Raw genomic sequence first — 17669 nt, 5'->3', positions numbered from 1 at the left:
TAGGAAAATATGAATGGGTATTAAATAGGTTTTAGATGATTTTAAGGAATTATTCATTTTGTTATATATGATAGTAGCATAATGGTTTATATTTTTTAACAAAGTCTTAACCAGATAGGCATGCATATTGAAATATTTATATGTGAATTGACATAATATAGAATTGTCTTAAAATGTGTCAGCACAAAAGAAAGGGTGAAAGCTGATAGATGAAACAAGGTAGGCAAAATAATGATACTCAGTGAAACTGAATAGTACAGGGGTCGGGAACCTATGGCTCCCAAGCCAGATGTGGCTCTTTTGATGGCTGCATCTGGCTCACAGACAAATCTTTAATAAAAAAAATAACGTTAAAAATATAAAATATTCTCATGTATTACAATCCATTCATTTTCTACCACTCATGTTCATGATTGTGGGTGGCTGGAGCCAATCACAGCTGTCCTCTGGGACAACACCAAATTTTTATTGGATAATGCGTAATGTACATGGGTTGTTGTATGGCTCTCACGGAATTACATTTTAAAATATGTGGCATTCATGGCTCTCTCAGCCAAAAAGTTCCCGACCCCTGAAATAGTAGTAGGTACATGGAATTTATTACATATTCTTTTTATATTTGTGTATGCTTGAAATTTTTTGTAATAGTTATGCAATAAAATAAAGTATACAATTGCTTCAGTTATTTTGCTAAGGTTTGGCAATCAGCTCCTGCTTGCCTGAAAATTATCCTCCAGTATCATTCTCAGTAAAGGTTCTCAAACTACTATTCCCACCTGACCTGTGGTGGCACAGTGGATAAAGCGTTGACCTAGAATTGCCTTGTCAAGGCGTATGGGAGTTGATGCTTCCTGCTCCTCCCCCCTTCTCTCTCTCTTTCTCTCTCTCTCTCTGTGTTTCTCTCTCCTCTTTCTAAAAATGAATAAATAAAATCTAAAAGGAAATAAAAAGTGAAAAAAAAATGAATGCTATTCCCTGAATTCTTACATATTCCAATTCTTGGCTTGTTCTATATTTGTAGGACAGCTTAGTTGTTTCATACTTTCTCTACTTGAATATATTTTAAGGGTTCCTCTAGTGTCTCTTTCAATTGAAAGTTGCTAAGGAAAAACTGAATGCCAATGCCATCCTGATTTATTACTAACACAATGTTTTTGCCTATATTCTCACAGGATTCTTTATCTTTAAATTACAAACATTTTCTTTTGCTTCAAGAAAAGAGAGTTTGTTAATTTCTCCTTTTTTGTTGTTGTTGCTCTGTATGATTTTCTTTCTTTTCTTTCTTTCTTTCTTCCTTCCTTCCTTCCTTCCTTCCTTCCTTCCTTCCTTTCTCTCTCTCTCTCTTTCCCTTCCTTTCTTTTTCTTTCTTTCTTTCTTTCTTTCTTTCTTTCTTTCTTTCTTTCTTTCTTTCTTTCTTTCTTTCTTTCTTCTTTCTTTCTTCTAATTCAATGAGAGAAGAGAAGGCAGAGAGCCAGACTCACTACCTGTGCCCAGACCAGGATCCATGGGGCAAGCCCTAGGGGGTGATGCTTTGTCCATGTGGGGCCATTGCTCCATTGCTCAGCAGTGGAGCCATTTTTTTTAGCACCTGAGGCAAAGGTTACAGAGCCATCCTTGGCGCCCAAGTCCAACTCACTGGAACCAATTGAGCCATAGCTGTAGGAGGGGAAGAGAGAGAGAGGAGGGAGTGGGACAAAGAAGCAGATGGTCACTTCTCCTGTGTGCCCTGACTGGGAATTGAACCCAGGACATCCACACTCCTGGCCAACACTCTACCACTGAGCCAACTGGCCAGGGCTGATGTATGACTTTCAAGAATCCTCACAGTTTTGGATTCAGAACTAAGCCACTGCTATCTTCCTATTGGAACCTCGCTAATAATAATTTTTAAAAACTCAGTTAATTTTGTGGTAATTCTTGTTCCACCTATTCCTACACTCTCCTTTCCTTTTTCTCTCCAATGCAACCAAAACAGAGTCAGTTAATCCCTGATTTTTTTATATTTGCAGCCTCTCAGCCATGAGAGAAGTAATGAGGAGCAGTAGGTCTGTATATGCACCTCGCATGCGAAAGCTGCAAGAATAACGATTGTTCCCTTTGTGTGGTTGCTGCCTTGATGGGTATATATTCAAGGCAATTCCATCATTGCCCAGCATTCCCATGGGAGCCAGGCTGCCTTGAGAAGCCAACAGCAGGCATTTCTAGCAGTGGCTTCTGGCTAAGCCTTAGCAAACCCCAAAATGTGTCCTGAACCATAATGAAATTTTAGGAGAAGCGAAAGGGCAAGCTGAGCTGCTGAGGCTGAGCTTAAGCACTGAGAGTAACCCGAGAAGGAGGCCACATTACTGGTAAGTGAGGCAAGTGCCAGTGGCTTTGGAGTTATTCCTTTAGGAGTAGGATTTGGGGTGTGTTTTGTTTTTTTGTTTTTTGTTTTTTGTACTTTTCTGAAGTTAGAAGCAGGGAGGCAGCCAGACAGACTCCTGCATGCTTCCAATGGGAATCCACCAGGCATGCCCACCAAGAGGCGTCGCTCTGTTGCCACGGGAGCCATTCTAGTGCCTGAGGCAGAGGCCACAGAGCCATCCTCAGCGCCCGGGCCAACTTTTGCTCCAATGGAGCCTTGGCTGCGGGAGGGGAAGAGAGAGATAGAGAGAAAGGAGAGGGGGAGGGGTGGAGAAGCAGATGGGCACTTCTTCTGTATGCCCTGACTGGGAATCAAACCTGGGACTTCCACACACCCGGCCGACACTATACCACTGAGCAAACTGGCCAGGACCAGGAGTAGGGTTTTGTTTTTTTTTAATATTTTATTTATTCATTTCAGAGAGGGGAGAGAGAGGAAGGGGGGAGGAGCAGGAAGTCTCGACTCCCATATGTACCTTGACCAGGCAAGTCCATGGTTTTGAACCAGTGACCTCAGCATTCCAAGTCAACACTTTATCCACTGTGCCACCACAGGTCAGGCAGGAGTAGGGTTTTGATTGAAAGCATTAGGTTAGTTTAATCCATTTTGTGGGTTGGAACATACTTAATACAAATATAAAATGTCATATTTGAAACTGGAAGGAAATCTGCTTAATGTTTATTTATTTGTTAAAATTGAGCTATGAAAAAAAAACACTTGTCTAGCTGTAGAAGAGATCATATTCTAAATTTTACTTTTCCCCTGAAGAAAAGAAGAATTAATGTTTATGACAATCTATTACATGCTTGATACTTTACATCTGACTTATATTTAAAACTCACAAGTATACTGGAAAGGAGATATTACTCTTTTTTATTTTTATAAATAACACTAAAGTTCAAAAAGGTTAAGGTTGCCTGTCCAGGTGGTGGCACAGTGGATAGAAGTCAGACTGGGATGCGGAGGACCCAGGTTCGAAACCCCAAGTTTGCCTTGCTTGAGCATGGGCTCATCCAGCTTGACCATGGGATCATAGACATGACCTCGTGGTCGCTGGCTTGAGCCAAAAGGTTGCTGGCTTGAAGCCCAAGGTTGCTGGCTTGAGCAAGGGGTCACTTGCTTTGCTGTAGCCCCTGCTCTTGGTCAAGACACTTTTGAAGAAGCAATCAATGAACAACTAAGAAGCTGCAATGAAGATGTGATGCTTCTCATCTCTCTCCCTTCCTGTCTGTCCTCTATCTGTCCTTTCTCTATCTCTCTCTCTGATTCTGTCACACACACAAAAAAAAAAAAAGGAAAAAAAAAGGTTAAGGTTAAGCCACAGGTAAAAGATAGTGACTAAATTTGCACCTGAATTTATCTGATTCAATTTCTACCACATAAAATGTTGCATGATGTTGGTGTATTCTCAAATATTCACTTAACCATAAAAAAACATGTTTTCTCATTTTTAAAATCAGCGTGGTGAATTAGTACATCTCAGAGATTTCTTCAACTGTTGTCCTGAATCTTATAGCAAATAGCACATGAATTATCAGTCAACTGGCTTCCTGCTGTACTTCTGGGAAGCGATGTCTGTCTCCAACCAAGTTCCCGGGCCTCTGTCTGGGCCCCTGAGCTCTTTCCCGTCCCACACAGCTTTTTCACCTTGGATTTCTAGATTTTGGGGACAGTTATGCTCAAAGTATACTTCTAGTTCATTAATCAATTTTATTTCTTTATTTTATTTATTTATTTTTGTTTGTTTGTATTTTTCTGAAGTTGGAAATGGGGAGGCAGACAGACTCCCGCACGCGCCCGACTGGGATCCACCTGGCATGCCCACCAGGGGGCGATACTCTGCCCAACTGGGGCATTGCTCTGTTGAGACCAGGACCATTCTAGTGCCTGAGGCAGAGGCCATGGAGCCATCCTCAGCGCCTGGGCCAACTTTGCTCCAATGGAGCCTTGGCTGCGGGAGGGGAAGAGAGAGACAGAGAGGAAGGAGAGGCGGAGGGGTGGAGAAGCAGACGGGTGCTTCTCCTGTGTGTCCTGGCCGGGAATTGAACCCAAGACTCCTGCGTGCCAGGCCGATGCTCTACCACTGAGCCAACCAGCCAGGGCCTTATTTTATTTTTTATTATTTTATTTCCTGAGATAAAAATGATAGTGATGAAGAAGGAATTTTCAGCAATAGAAAGTTTATCAACTATTTATACTAGCCCCCAAACTTTAATTTTTGTATCTTTCAGTGCCCACATTTTCATCTGTCCATATGACTAGCTATCATTCCTAATTTCAGATGCCCTAATCCTGCAGCCACACCAATGCTCAAGAAAAATCTTTAAAACTTTTAAATTGTAGTGAAAACTGAGATTAAAATGAATTAATTAATTTACCCAATCACATTCTCTGGATCATTCCAAGGGATAGAATAAGAAAAGTCTAAATGCAGGTGACATTAAGTAATTATGTTTAAGAACAATACTTCAAAATATATGCATCCTTTGGTAGAATACCTAACCTATAAAATAGTTATTAACTGCATTGTGACAACATGGAACTCCTACTCGGAATGGACTTCTATAATAACGATGGTTGCTGATGGAATCAGCACGAGATTATTTCTCCCTGGGGTTTTGTTGGTACTGTATTCGTGTCATGGAGGGAATATGAGGGATAGTAATAAACATCTTTAAAAGGTTTGTTTCCTTAAATAATTGGCTAACTGTGGGTGGATCTCACTGACCCTGGATATGAAGTCAAGCAGTTCAAGACATACGCAGTTACTAACGAGTGTTTAATCAGTATTTATCTTCTTTGGAGAGAATGTTCTGGCAGACAAGCACAGCTTCGCTCCCTACCCCTGCTCCAGAGCTGAGCTCATCATCCCAGCCGCTGGTGGGGTAGGCTCAGTTTCAATCAAGACTATTCTTTACTATATCTCTCTAGTGTTTTCTACTTTTTTTCAATGACATTTTATTTTCCTGGAGACACTGGAAAGAGGTAAAATGAGCGGTAACTCTGGGGAGCCTGGACTGAGGCCTGGAGGAGTGGCGGCCCTCGCGTGCCGCATGACCTCCACAGTGATCATCCCGCAGCGCCAGGGAGTGCAGTTTGAAGCCCTCTGCTGTAGAACAATGGCTACCCATTAAGACCACTTGGGGAGCATTTGGAAAGTTCTTGCGGTGGACCTTATCCTCAGAGACCGTGATTTAATTGGTTAAAAGTAGGATCTGGGCACCAGGACTTTGTGGGGGAAACCTTCAGGTTATTGTATGGCACAGAATTAATAACCATTATCCCAGACAGTGACTATGAGGTCAGGGAAAGTCTGGACAAATCTCACTTCTGACACAAACTGAGAATGAGGATGACCCACAAGCAGGATGACCCAGAGTTTGGCTGGCCTTTCCAAGGTGTCTCTGAACCCTTAGGCCCAGACAGATTTTGCTTCTGAATCCTTTGGGGTTTTATTTCCCAGAATATTTCCTCAATAGTTTTCATCTCCTCGTAAGAAATTTATTATAAAAAGTTACAGTAGCCTGACCTGTGGTGGCGCAGTGGATCAAGCATTGACCTGGAACGCTGAGGTCACCAGTTCAAAACCCTGGGCCTGCCTGGTCAAGGCACATATGGGAATGATGCTTCCTGCTCCTCCCCCCCTTCTCTCTCTCTCTCTCTCTGTCTCTCTTCTCTAAAATGAATAAATAAATAAAATAATTTTTAAAAAATAAGCAATTAAACAACCACAAAAAATATTTTAAAAAGTTACAGTAATAAAATGCTCCCAGAGTTATTGCTATTTTAAATCTATAAATGAAAAGGGGGTTATATAATAAAACTGCCATGGGGGCCACATGGCAGGCCTGACAAGCTCAATGGCAGAAAGAAAGTACACAAGTTGTTCTGAAGACAAACTCCTAACAGGGCAGGCCACACGGTCGTCCCATCCAGGCCTGTAGCTTCCATAGCACAGGTCAGTCTTGACTTTACGTGAGCTCTCACCACTGATCTTATGCATCTAGGGTAAGGTGCCTTTGAAATGTCAGTCATTTTCTTTTCCCACAACGGCAGGCCCCAGAGCTCGAGAACACAGAACCTCTCATTGTTATCTTGTTCCCACATACCATCTCCATGTGCTGACAATGTTAATCATTAACTATCCTGTACCCACCAATGTAAAAAAAGTATGTGTTACTCCATTTTGGTTTTTGTCCAATTCTAGATATTTCCCCAATTTGCTTTCCTCCCATCTTCTTAATTTACCACCAATGAATTCCATGTAACCCTCGTTATGCCTCCTTCTTTGAGTCTAATGTATAAAATCATCTGCAAAACTCCCATCCTCAAAAAAAAAAAAAAAAACAAACAAAAAAACTCCCATCCTCTAGAGCATTTTCTCAGTCTGTTGAGTTTTGCTTCTGGGTGGGCATAGCCTCAAAATTTGGCTCAAATAAACTCTTGTAAGACTTTACTATAGGCTGGACATTCTTTTGTCAACAAATCCACTTAGATTTATTTTTAAGTCAGTATCTCATGAGTTTCTTTCTTTTTTGTATTTTTTTGAAGTTGGAAACGGGGAGGCAGTCAGACAGACTCCCGCATGCACCCAACCGGGATCCACCCGGCATGCCCACCAGGGGGCGACGCTCTGCCCATCTGGGACGTCGCTCTGTTGCAACCAGAGCCATTCCAGCACCTGAGGCAGAGGCCACAGAGCCTTGGCTGCGGGAGGGGAAGAGAAAGACAGAGAGAAAGGAGAGGGGGAGGGGTGGAGAAGCAGATGGGTGCTTCTCCTGTGTTCCCTGGCTGGGAATTGAACCCGGGACTCCTGCACGCCAGGCCAACGCTCTACCACTGAGCCAACCGGCCATGACAAGATGAGTTTCATACAAAAAAGAAATTAAGCAATAGGAACAAAATTTCTCCTGGAACATCATAGTGCCAAGAAGACAAGACACCTCCTTGCCTGACCAAGTGGTGGCGCAGTGGATAGAGCATCAGACTGGGATGTGGAGGACCCAGGTTCGAGACCCCGAGGTCACTGGCATGAGTCAGGCTCATCTCCAAGGCTCACCAGCTTGAGCCCAAGGTCACTGGCTTGAATAAGGGGTCACTCGGTCTGCTGTAGCCCTCAGGTCAAGGCACACATGAGAAAGCAATCAATGAACAACTAAGCTGCCGCAATGAAGAATTGATGCTTCTCATCTCTCTCCCTCCTCTCTCTCTCTCTCTCTCTCTCTCTCACACACACACACACACACACACACACACACACACACACACACACACTGAAAAGACATCTCCTTGAAGTCAGACTTTCTCTAAATCCCAATCATAAGAAGTGCAAAATGAACATAAGGAAAGGTGACTTGAACCTTTGGAGATACTTTTCTGTGGCAAGAGGAACAATGATGTTATACAAATGTAGTCATAATAAAAGTTTAAGGGTAATTTTCCTGCACATGCCTTTTCTTCATAGTGGAACTCTGCCGTAAGTAATTGATGTGACATTCCCAGGCCCTGTGGCTAAGCATACACACTTTTCCACAAAAGAAAACTTCCTACGCTTTCCTCTCTCTGTCCCAGAGGCACCAGGGGGAATGGTTCAAGTGTGTGGGTGTTTATATAAGGCAGTTCTCGCCTGCTCAGAAGAGAGAATTAAACCTAAATGGTTGTTTGTTTAAATGAGTTTCTTATTTTTAATAATCTATCTGGCATAATTTTAGCCCAAATGGTAAGAATTCTCAAAATATTATATAAATTGTTTTTGCTGTTAATAGTCATCATTTCTTAAATATTGAGAATTTTATAAGTATAAAGGATGATTTTTTCCTTTTAATTCTGCCACTCTCTTATTACCCGCTTCAAAAAAACAAATGCTACTAAGTAGGAAACTAGCTTGCCATTCAGCCAGCTGTGAGGCCAACGCCTTGGAATGCTGTGTGGTGTTGTGCTGTGACTTCTGTGGAATTCAATCCCTGCTTACCAAGGGCTCCCACTTATTTTGATATCATATGTTGGGAAACATGGAAACAGTTCAGGAGGCTTCTATCACTAAATTGTGAGTTAACCTTTGGAAAACGCTAATGAATAGCAAAGAGAAATGTTCTATGTTAGGCTTTATCTGATTAGTATCCATTGTTCATTGAGGGATTAAAGGAAGCAGTCATCCTAAGAAGGTGTTGAGAATAAGGCACGGATAGTGCTTTAACCCTGGCATCTACCCCTGCCTCCTTTGTGCTGAGAACTGCTCTCTGTGACCTGGTCCCAGTTGCTATTCTCTTGGTTGTGAATTTGTATTCACAGGTCTGCCGGGACCCTTTGCTATTCTCTTGGTTGTGAATTTGTCCCAGTTGCTGTTCTCTTGGTTGTGAATTTGTATTCACAGATCTGCCGGGACCCTTCAGACGAATGGCTGAGCCTTTTCCTTGGCTTCTTCCCACCCCTTCAGCTCCTTGTGAGAGTCACATGGCTAGGAGTGCCTGGCTCCCAAATCCAACCTAGATTTTGAGGACTCTACCATTTTAGGACCTCAGTTTCCTGCTTTCATCTCTGGGTGAGGGTGGGAAGCATATACAATAATGGCTAAATCCTCAAACATCTATTTGCAAATAATTTTCCTACAAGAGAGTGACAAGATAGGAAATATTTTAGGACTGAGGGATCTTTGTAACTAACCCAGTCACACTATTGACTGACTAGGTGAAGTAAGTGGTGGTCACCCTAACCCCTCTCCCCACTCCCCACCCTGCTCTGTAAGGATTTCCTAGCAGATATCTTGGGTACAGCACTGAGCTGCCTGAGGTGGAGTGATTTGGACTAAGTGGAAGTCGTCCTCCATTAGTATCTGTGGGGGCGCACAGAACCTCCTCTCGGGGTCCCAGAAGGTGAAGGAAGACACATGGTCATCTGCAGGTGCTGACAGCGAGGCTTGGCATGACAAGTTTCCAGCTCTAATGCACTGAAAGCAGCACGAATGAGTCACGTGTTGAGAGGATCTTCAGCAAAAGCCGGTTTTGCACAGTAGAGAGAATTTAACACAGGGCAGAAATTGCCCAGTGGTGAACAGGGTCCAGGTGTCCCTCTATTTTTTGACATTCAGGCTGCATTTCTTAGTCTATCCCTTAAAGTAAGTTGTGTTTCAGAGGGAAGGGTGTGTGTGTGTCTCTGTGTGTGCGTGGAGGAGGGGGGGGGGGAGCAGATGATGGTCAATTTTAAAACTGAGATTTAAATTTTTGTCTGGGAAAAGAAGGATCATTAAATGGACAAAAACAAAACGAAACAAAAAAAAACTGCTCCCGTTTTGTGTATAGAATTATGCTGTCAATATAACCCAAGTGCTGTGCATTGTACTGGGTGCATTACATTTAGGTTAATACTCAAAATTGTGAAATATAATGATTTTTAGGGAAAGTATTTCTTTTTAAAATGTACAGGTTTAGAAAATGAAAAAAGCCAAATATAATTAGAAGAAAAAAAAAGAAATGGGAAGGGGGACAAACTACAGAATTATAAGGAGCAGAACTGTTTGTTTTGTTCTTAAGAGAAAGAGAAAGACCTCAGACAGTCTGGTGTCTCTGACTGGAATGACCTGGGCAGCTTTCCTGTTCACGTGTCAAATCAAGTCCTGGACTGAAAAAGACTTAGAAAAGGAGAAACAAAAGCAAAAGCCTCATAGGATTGGAGGAGCAGAGCAAATTTTTCTGATTGATTTCTTTATAAGAAATTCAAAAGAAAATCTAATACTGTCTACCACGGTACATTTTTCCTAGGAAAATTTGGTTATCTCCTTTCCACCAAAGTGTCTGTCTGAGTTTACTGTTCTGAGAAATGTCTGTCCCACTCTCGCTCATGCTATAAAATATGTGGTTTCCCTTAGAATGCTTCCTATGGGAAACATGTGTTTGAAAGATTTGCTTTCTTGATTATTAGCTGCAAAATGCAAAGAAAATTCTTTCTACTTTAATGCCTTACAGTTAGCATGTAAAATGGATCCTGCTACACTAGTCCATACAGGAATTCTAGCCTCTGGGGTCAAGGAAAACAAATAACCAGCATCAATAAGATGAATACTGTGAGCAGAAGGCTCGTAGGGAAAGTAAGACTCATAAATTACTGTTACTAATTTTCTAGACAGATAGAACAAGGCCTGTAACAATTATTTTGCCCTGTTTTAGAAAATCTCAGAACGTCTGTCATCCCCAAATCTCCTATGTGAAGGGTTTCTTACGATAGTCACGTTCCATGTCTTGTTACCCTGCTGTTCCGGCCACAGCTGATGAACTAGAAGGGGCGCCTGAGAGCCCCGGCAATCAGTCCGTAAGTTGGCTACAGGCCTTGAGCCGGCGTAGCATGAAAACTCTGTCCCATGGAGAGCTACTGATTGACTGGACAGGTTAGACAGAGACTCTCTTTTTGGAAATTTACATATGAGACACAGAGAGCGTCACAGTTTGGATGATGGGACAGAGGACAAAAATACGTGGAGAAAAGAAAGCAAGCAGAAGCCACAAGGCAGAGAAACTGAGGCAGCTGAAGAGCTGAGGTGGAGAAAAGAAAAAGGACAGAAAGGGGAAGGGATTAAGTGTACAAACTGCCAGTGATAAAAACAGTCACCGGGATATAAAGTACAGCACTGAGAATACAGTCAATGATATTCTAATAACTACGAACGGTCTGGTGTCAGATGGTACCAGACTTACTGGGATGATCCCTTCATTAGGTATATCAACGTCTAACCACTATGTTCTTTACCTAAAACGAATATATTATATGTCAACTGTAATTGAACAATTTAAAAAAATTATTAAAGAATATATTAGCAAGTAGTTGCATAAGCAAAATAAGCAGAGAATAGCCAAGTCACCAAAATGATGAAGGATTGAAGTAGGTAGGGGACCGCAAATGCTGCCCCTGAGATGACTAGATACACTGAAGGATTTCCTAATTTCTCTTCTTCCATGAAGCCTTGTGTAAGGCCAGTGGCCACCACCATGGCCACGCAGCTTCTCATTGGATTCAGGCAGATGGTAAAGAACAGTGGAGCCAGAAAACGGTGGGCCATTCTGTTCATTAAAGTCCCTTAATAGTGGACGAGCAAACATGCAGGGAAAACCACTTCCTTCTAGCTCAGGGCTCCCAAGCCCGGACCCCGTCTCCAGTTCCACAACCCAGACTCCCTCTCTAGACTCACCCTTTGGACTGACAGGACCCCCACCAACCTCAGCACTCCCCAGCCAAACAGGCAGGGCCAAAATCTCAGGGCTCCCAAGCCCCTCAGCATTCCTTCTCTCTCTAGACTGTCCCGAAAAACAGGTTGGGGAAAACAACCTTTCTCCAGCGAACACTAGCAGACAACGGCCCCTCCCAAGCAGGAAGGCAACCCGCAACTTGCAATCTGCTACCCTGAGGGCAAGCACCACAGCCTTCTGTAGACCACACACACATGGTGCTGCCCCCACGCCAGTGCAAAATAAAAGTGAGCAAACCTAAACACAGATGTTTACCCAACACCTTGCTTCCAAAAATACCTTTACAATAAACCCCTATGACCTGACATAACCCAAAGACCAGCAGCCTAAAGGAGTTTAGCTAATGTAATTTGGCTTCAGGATAAATTTCATAATATATTTCATATATTAATTATAATAAATGGAAAAGTTTAATTTGATCTCTAATTAACTTCTCTTAATAAAACAGTTATTATAAATGTGTTTGGAAACCATGAAATACAGTTCTGTGTAACTAAAAAAACTTTTTTAGATCTTAGATCAGAAAGAGGTATAATTGTATTTTCTATTCACCCTTGTAATAAACTGGAAGAGATATATGCCTATTAGGTTAAGGGAAATATGATATCTAATAATGTGGTTCCTGTTTAATGCTTATATTTTATAATCACAGTTGACTTCAGTGTAGTAAGAATGAATCTTCCTCCTCTCTTGAGACTTTCTACAATCATATAAATACTGGAAAAAATAGGCCTTGACCAGTTGGCTTAGCAGTAGAGCATCGGTCTGCATGTAGATGTGTGTGTGTCAGGGCACACAGGAGAAGTGAACATCTGCTTCTCCACCCTCTCCCCCTTCTCGCCCACTCTTTTCCTCTCCCACAGCCATGGCTCGAAAAGCTTGAGCAAGTTGGCCCTAGAAACTGAGGATGACTCCATGGCCTCACCTCATACACTAGGATAGCTTGGTTGCTGAGCAACAGAGCTGTGGTCCCAGATGGGTAAAGCATTGCCCTGTAGGGGTCTTGCCAGGTGGATGTAGGTTGGGATACATGTGAGAGTCTGTCTGTCTTCCTACCTCTCATTTAATAAAGAAAGAAAAAAAATAGTGGAAAAATAAAGGGTTTCAATAAAATTATCAAGATGAATTCGCTGTTATTTAATAAGAATCAGATATTTTCCTGTTCAGAGTTCTACTGCAGTCCAACTCTTGTTATTGCGCATTTGTTACTGTGAACAAGTGGACACGTTTGGACGTTTAATGTAGTAAGTACTGCTTGAAATAAGAGTGCTGCAGGTGGTGGGAGTTAAAGTGGGAAGGAAAAAGTAGGAATCTTTAATCTGGAGATGAATGTGGACTACTGTCCTCTTCTGGAAATAATAGGAAAAGCAACAGTGTGTAGATGGATAAATCTTCAAACATTTTCAAAATTCACTTCAATAACATGTAACATATGTCCACAATGTTCTGGTTTGCCATGGCACAGTGAGCCAAACCATAAGAATGCCTGGAATTATTCTCCTTTTGAAAAGTTGACAGATGTGATGGGAAAATAAAATTTCCCAGAAATGAGATACTTTTACTGGATAATACTATAGAGTATTAAATAAAAGTTGTGTGTATTTCCATGGCTCAAAAAAACTATGCATTATTCCCATTATTTGTAAAAAAACAGTTTTGCTCTAGTTAGATGGGGATAGAAATAGATACAGAATTCTTTTAGTATAGTCCAAAGTTGGTCTTACAAGATGACTGTTCTCAAAATTAAGTTGTAATTCACTTTGGTTCTGGGAGGTGGGAGTTGGAATGTCTGCCTACTCTGTGGCCATCTTACATACCTCAACATGATAAATGCCATCTATGACAAACCCACAGCCAACATCATATTCAATGGGCAAAAATTAAAAGCAATCCCCTTAAGATCAGGAACAAGGCAGGGATGACCCCTTTCACCAGTCTTATTAAACATAGTTCTGGAAGTCCTAGCCACAGCAATCAGACAAGAAGAAGAAATAAAAGGCATCCAAATTGGAAAAGAAGAAGTAAAATTATCATTATTTGCTGATGATACGATACTATACATAGAAAACCCTAAAGTCCCAGTCAAAAAACTACTGGACCTGATAAATAAGTTCAGCAAGGTGGCAGGATATAACATTAATATTCAGATATCAGGGGCATTTTTATACATCAACAATGAACTGTCTGAAAGAAAAATTAAGAAAATAATCCCCTTCAGTATTGCAACAAAAAATAAAGTACCTGGGGAGTAAATTTAACCAAGGAGGTTAAAGACTTGTACTTGAAAAATTATAAAACATTGATAAAAAAAATCAAGGAAGATACAAACAAGTGGAAGCATATACAGTGTTCATGGATAGAAAGAATACACATCATTAAAATGTCCATATTACCCAAAGCAATCTATAAATTCAATGCAATTCTTATTAAAATACCAATGGCATACTTCAAAGATATAGAACAAATATTCCAAAAATATATGTGGAACCAAAAAAGAACATGAATAGCCTCAGCAATCTTGAAAAAGAAGAATAAAGTGGGTGGTATCACACTTCCTGATATCAAGTTATACCACAAGGCCATTGTAGTCAAAACAGCTTGGTACTGGCATAAGAACAGGCAATAGATCAATGAAACAGAACAGAGAACCCAGAAATAAACCCACACCTTTATGGACTATTAATATTTGACAAAGGAGGTAAGAGCATACAATGGAGTAAAGACAGTCTCTTTCACAAATGGTGTTGGGAAAATTGGACAGCTACCTGCAAAAAAATGAAACTAGACCACCAACTTACACCATTCACAAAAATAAACTCACAATGGCTAAAAGACTTAAATGTAAGCTGTGAAACCATAAGTATCTTAGAAGAAAACATAGTCAGTAAGCTCTCCGACATCTCTCACAGCAATATATTTGCTGATTTATCTCCATGCGTGAGGGAAATAAAGGACAGAATAAACAAATGGGACTATATCAAACTAATAAGGTTTTGCACAGCTAAAGACAATATGAACAAAATAAAAGGACATACCACACAATGGGAGAACATATTCAACAATACATCTGATAAGGGATTAATAACCAAAATATATAAAATATAAAGAACTTGTAAAACTCAACACTAGCAAGATAAACAATCCAATCAAAAATGGGCAAAAGAAATGAATTGACACTTCTCCAAAGAGGACATATGATGGCCAATAGGCAGGTAAAAAAGTGTTCAATCATTAGAGAAATGCAAATTAAAACCACAATGAGATATCACGTCACACCAGTCAGAATAGCACTCATGAACAAAACAGCACATAATAAGTGCTGGAGAGGGTGCGGAGAAAAGGGAACCCTCCTGCACTGCTGGTGGGAATGCAGACTGGTGCAGCCACTGTGGAAAACAGTATGGAGATTCCTCAAAAAGTTAAAAATGGAACTGCCTTCTGACCCACCATCCCACTTTTAGGAATATATCCTAAGAAGACCAAATCACTGATTTAAAAGAAGAAATGCACCCCCATGTTTATTGCAGCATTGTTCACAATAGCCAAGATCTGGAAACAGCCCAAGTGTCCGTCAGTGGACAAGTGGATTAAAAAGCAGTGGTTCATATACACAATGGAATAGTATGTGGCCATGAAAAAGAAGGAAATCTTACCTTTTGCAACAACATGGATGGACCTGGAAACTATCAGGCTAAGTGAAATAAGCCAGGCAGAGAAAGAAAAATATCATATGACCTCACTCATTTGAAGAATCTAATGAACAATGTGAACTGAGGAACAGAATAGAGGCAGAGGTGGGATCAAAGGGACCAGAGGGAAAGTGGATGAGAGGATGGGATCAGAGAAGGGAAAGAGATTGGTGAAATTATATATACATAACACAGCGTTATAGAGAGCAGGAAAGCAAATCCTGGAGGGAAGGGGGGAGGGCGTTGTGGGGAGTGGAGCAAGGGGGATGTTGAGGGAAACACAGGGGTCGGGGTGGTGTATTCGGCGGGACACTTGAATCTATGTAAACACAATAAATTAAAATCAATTAAAAAAATTATTACCAAAAAAAGAAATAGATACAGAAAAAGATGGTCACCAGCAAATTTTTGGAAGATCAATAGGCACAAAGCATAATAAAATTGTATTTTACAGACTGATTAAAACATTAACACCAGGTAGGATTCAAATACTGTACTTTTAACAACTGATTCTCTGCCCTAATGATCGTTTTAAGTATAAAAAAATGACATAGGAAAAAGTAGTTTATTATTTCATGCATTTAATACTTAAATAAGAACAATAAAAGAGGTACACAAAACTAGATTGTTATAAGAAAGTTTTAAAATATTAATGAAAAAATATTAAATAGTACCTGACAAAAAACAATAAAACTGTTATTTAAGATATTTTTATATTGCTTCTTGATTGGTGTCCTCACTGGCAATTTTTTTCACCTATGGACAGAATGACCATTAGTACGGGTATTTAGAATACGCTGTTGGGCAGATGAACTTTAAAAAAGAGTAAGGAAGGTAAATTTGTAATTTCCACATTCGGCAGCTGCCCAGGCACCCACCTTAGAGAGAACTCAGATTACAAGTGTCATTTAAACAACCAGTTCACCAAACTCAACAAAAATTAGGTATCGGGCCTGACCAGGCGGCGGTGCAGTGGATAGAGCGTCGGACTGCGATGCAGAGGACCCGGGTTCAGGACCCTGAGGTCACCAGCTTGAGTGCGGGCTCATCTGGTTTGAGGGAAAAACCCACCAGCTTGAACCCAGGGTCGATGGCTCCAGCAAGGGGTTACTCAGTTTGCTGAAGGCCTGCGGTCAAGGCACATGTGAGAGAGCAATCAATGAACAACTAAGGTGTTGCAACGCGCAATGAAAAACTAATGATTGATGCTTCTCATCTCTCTCCGTTCCTGTTTGTCCCTGTCTATCCCTCTCTCTGACTAACTCTCTGTCTCTGTAAAAAATAAATAAATAAATAAAAATTTAAAAAAAAAAGAGGTATCGGTTCTGCTGAACTGATGCGAACTAGCCAAATCCCGTCACTGCATTAAAACCTAAAATGCAGTCTAAGGTTGGTCTATCATCATAATAAAGATTTTCTCCCATCCAGGTACTAACCAGGCCTGACCCTGCTTAGCTTCTGAGATCAGACGAGATCGGGCGTGTTCAGGGTAGTATGGCTGTAGACAATAAAGATTTTCTAAGGAAGGTTAATCGTGAGCTCCCTTACCTTTCCAAGGTTGTCCTTTCATGTTCACTTGGGCATCTCGACACTGAAATTTCTGTCTCTTACAATGCAAACTAAGTTTCACATTAAGACCGATGAACATTTCAGAAAGTGGACCTCATCAGTGTAAAACCTGTAAGACCACTGCACAGGCTATAAGACTGAGCTCAGGCTCTCAGTTCACCTTTCACTGGGCGGTAGCTTAAGTGCCAATGTGCAGTTTGCCTTGCACCTCACTTCCTTGGAATTCTAAATTGCACTTAGAGGTGAGATTAGTTCCTGTGTAGGCAAGCAGTTTAGATAGGGTCAAACACAAGGCCACCAAAATACAAAACGGCCATAGAAATGTACAAAAATCAGGACAGCTCAGGCCTCTGAGTTGATTGGTGGGTTATTGCCTATCAGCTCCAAACTCCAAACATTGCCTTGCTTCGAACACTGAAGCTAGATCTTGCAAATGTTTCTCCCTTGCCGTTAGAAGTCTCCATAGAGCTAGAGCAGAAGGAAGGTGCTTCTTTTCCTGGCTCTAGAGCGACTTTTCTTGATTTACTCCTGCTGGAAATGGCTGGCAGTGCATAGGATACCCCGTGGAACTTACTGCTCAGCTGGCCAGCTCCAATCCATGGTTCCCTCTCCGCCAGCCTCAGCCACGTACACTCAGAGGCGGATTTAACCGCGGGCGAACCAGATGGGCGCACTGGACCTGCGCCCTGGGCCCCGACTTCTGAAGGGCACCACAAAACCTCGACCTGACACTTTTTTCTAATAACACCTAGTTTGGTCTCATATGTGCAG

The 17669-nt window shown here is 41.4% G+C and overlaps 1 protein-coding gene across 1 annotated transcript in view; it reads right to left on the bottom strand.

The window, feature by feature from the left end:
* TRAPPC3L (trafficking protein particle complex subunit 3L) overlaps positions 1–17669 on the bottom strand; it is a 47249-nt gene that overhangs the window by 16404 nt on the left and 13176 nt on the right. The gene's annotated exons all lie outside the window — the stretch shown is intronic.

This window comes from Saccopteryx leptura, chromosome 3 (assembly GCF_036850995.1).
Source record: "Saccopteryx leptura isolate mSacLep1 chromosome 3, mSacLep1_pri_phased_curated, whole genome shotgun sequence".
NCBI lineage: Eukaryota > Metazoa > Chordata > Mammalia > Chiroptera > Emballonuridae > Saccopteryx > Saccopteryx leptura.
The sequence above is the reverse complement of the archived record's forward strand: the minus strand, read 5'-3'. Positions and strand labels throughout refer to the sequence as shown.